The 2,500-nt window shown below is 61.8% G+C and overlaps 2 non-coding genes and 1 pseudogene across 2 annotated transcripts in view; all 3 read left to right on the top strand.

Annotated features, from left to right (window-relative positions):
- LOC145207196 (small subunit ribosomal RNA) overlaps window positions 1–164 on the top strand; it is a 1,828-nt gene extending 1,664 nt beyond the window's left edge. The window contains exon 1 of the ribosomal RNA XR_013853767.1: window positions 1–164. This exon is cut by the window's left edge and continues 1,664 nt beyond it. This is a non-coding gene — a ribosomal RNA (small subunit ribosomal RNA).
- A 301-nt stretch (window positions 165–465) lies between these two features.
- LOC145207191 (5.8S ribosomal RNA) lies at window positions 466–619 on the top strand. The gene has a single exon (XR_013853762.1). It is a non-coding gene; the product is annotated as a 5.8S ribosomal RNA (ribosomal RNA).
- A 320-nt stretch (window positions 620–939) lies between these two features.
- Window positions 940–2,500, top strand: LOC145207204 (large subunit ribosomal RNA; annotated as a pseudogene; the record flags this gene model as incomplete).

Here is a 2,500-nt window from a genome sequence, read left to right as displayed (position 1 = left end):
CCGTCGCTACTACCGATTGAATGGTTTAGTGAGGTCCTCCGATTGGACCTGGCGCGGTCGGCAACGGCCGGGCCGGTGTCCGAGAAGACGATCTAACTTGATCATTTAGAGGAAGTAAAAGTCGTAACAAGGTTTCCGTAGGTGAACCTGCGGAAGGATCATTAACGGTCGACGTTGGGCGTCAGCGCACAACGGTCGAGGCGAGGCTCGAGAAACGGCTGCGACCGCACGTGCGTCACTCCAATGTGCGCGCGTGCGCGACCGCCCGAACGGCGAAGGTACCCCGGCCGCTGCCGGGATCCCAACGCCACCGGTCACCTGGTAAATTGCGCGCCGAGTGCCAGCTCCGCGAAGCCGGCTTCATGCGTCGGCGAACCGACTAGGTCGGGTCGACCGCTCGGCGCCAGTAATTTTCGAATGCTACCACATTGTGCGCGGCGCAGTGCAGAACAAATGTCAATCGAGGGCTCTTGGCGGTGGATCACTCGGCTCGCGAGTCGATGAAGGACGCAGCTAGCTGCGTGAATTAATGTGAATTGCAGGACACATTGAGCATCGACGTTCTGAACGCAAATTGCGGCGTCGGGTCAATCCCGGAGCCGCGCCCGCCTCAGGGTCGCGTTTCAAACGCTCCCGCGCGGTTTGTCTCCCCTAAAAAGGAGAAGCCGCGTCGGGCTGGTGCGGTGTCGGCTGGCGGTCCGTACGGCGCGCTGGTCGTCCCGCTTATGACAGCACGAACTGCCTACTGCGTGCAATTTGGGTTGCGACGCGGCACGGCGACGCAGGCGAGCGAGTCTCGCGAGTCGGCCTCGAAGAGGACTGCGGCTCGCGAGCTCGCCCTGCCAGTCAAGCGCCCCGCCGTCTAATGCCCCGTCGCAGAACGCCCGCCGCCGCGGTAGGCTGCTCGTCGACGAACGCCTGGAGCTGGGCTCCAATTTTCGGCCTGAGGTCGGACGAGGTTACCCGCTGAATTTAAGCATATTACTAAGCGGAGGAAAAGAAACTAACGAGGATTTCCCTCAGTAACGGCGAGTGAAGCGGGATGTGCCCATCGCCGAATCCGCGTGCTCTCGAGGCGCTCGGAATTGTGCGTAAAGAATTCGCTTTCGGTGCGCGTCGTTCGCTGCCCGCGTCCTTCTGATTGAGGCCTCGTCCCAGAGCGGGTGTCAGGGCCCATGGCGGTGGCGAGCGCGCGCGCTGTGCGTCTTCCCAGAGTCGGGTTGTTTGGGAATGCAGCCCAAAGCGGGTGGTAAACTCCATCTAAGGCTAAATACTGTCGCGAGACCGATAGCGAACAAGTACCGTGAGGGAAAGTTGAAAAAGCACTTTGAAGAGAGAGTTAAACAGTACGTGAAACCGTCGAGAGGCAAACGGGAGGGCCTGTCGTGTCGCCCGGTCGCTTCAGCTGGGGGCGCGTGAACCGCGCGGGCTCGCGGAACTTAACGGTACGCGATCCGTGCGGCGTTTTGCGCGCCGCCAGCGCACTAGCGCCGGGCGAAGGCCGCGACCGTCTGGGAGGCGGCGAGAAGGCTGCGCGCAAGGTAGCCCGCTTTTCGGGCGGGTGTTATAGGCGCGCAGATCTGTCGGCCCGCCGACCGGGCGAGGAGAGATTGCCGCGTCTGCCCTTCGGGGCCGGGCGTCCGGCCGAGCTGTCGCGTCGCCGGCTGGGGACTGCCCTCAGTGCCTGGCTGCGGCGTGTCGGTTGCGGGTCGGGGTCGCCGCGCGAGACGCACGGGGTCCGCGGCTGACGTCAGCCACCTTCCCGACCCGTCTTGAAACACGGACCAAGGAGTCTAACGTGCGCGCGAGCCACGGGGCTGTACGAAACCCATGGGCGCAGTGAAAGTGAATGTCGGCGCGGTCCGGCGGAGGTGAGATGCCGCCCGCGGGGGCGGCCGCATCACCGGCCGATCTCGTCCGCTCTGTCGGAGAGGTCGAGCGAGAGCGTGCGCGTTGGGACCCGAAAGATGGTGAACTATGCCTGAAGAGGTTGAAGCCAGAGGAAACTCTGGTGGAGGACCGTAGCGATTCTGACGTGCAAATCGATCGTCAAATTTGGGTATAGGGGCGAAAGACTAATCGAACCATCTAGTAGCTGGTTCCCTCCGAAGTTTCCCTCAGGATAGCTGGCGCTCAGTCGCAGTTTTATCTGGTAAAGCGAATGATTAGAGGCCTTGGGGACGAAACGTCCTCAACCTATTCTCAAACTTTAAATTGGTAAGAAGCTCGGCTCGCTTGGTTGGAGCCGGGCGTCGAATGCGAGTGCCAAGTGGGCCACTCTTGGTAAGCAGGACTGGCGATGCGGGATGAACCGAACGCCGGGTTAAGGCGCCCGACGCGACGCTCATCAGAGCCCACAAAAGGTGTTGGTTGATCTAGACAGCAGGACGGTGGCCACGGAAGTCGGAATCCGCTAAGGAGTGTGTAACAACTCACCTGCCGAATCAATCAGCCCTGAAAATGGATGGCGCTGGAGCGTCGGGCCTATACCCGGCCGTCG

The sequence above is a fragment of the Phallusia mammillata genome, unplaced genomic scaffold, assembly GCF_965637545.1.
Source record: "Phallusia mammillata unplaced genomic scaffold, kaPhaMamm4.hap1.1 HAP1_SCAFFOLD_100, whole genome shotgun sequence".
Lineage (NCBI taxonomy): Eukaryota > Metazoa > Chordata > Ascidiacea > Phlebobranchia > Ascidiidae > Phallusia > Phallusia mammillata.
Note: the sequence above shows the minus strand (reverse complement) of the source record. Positions and strands in the feature narration are given on the sequence as shown.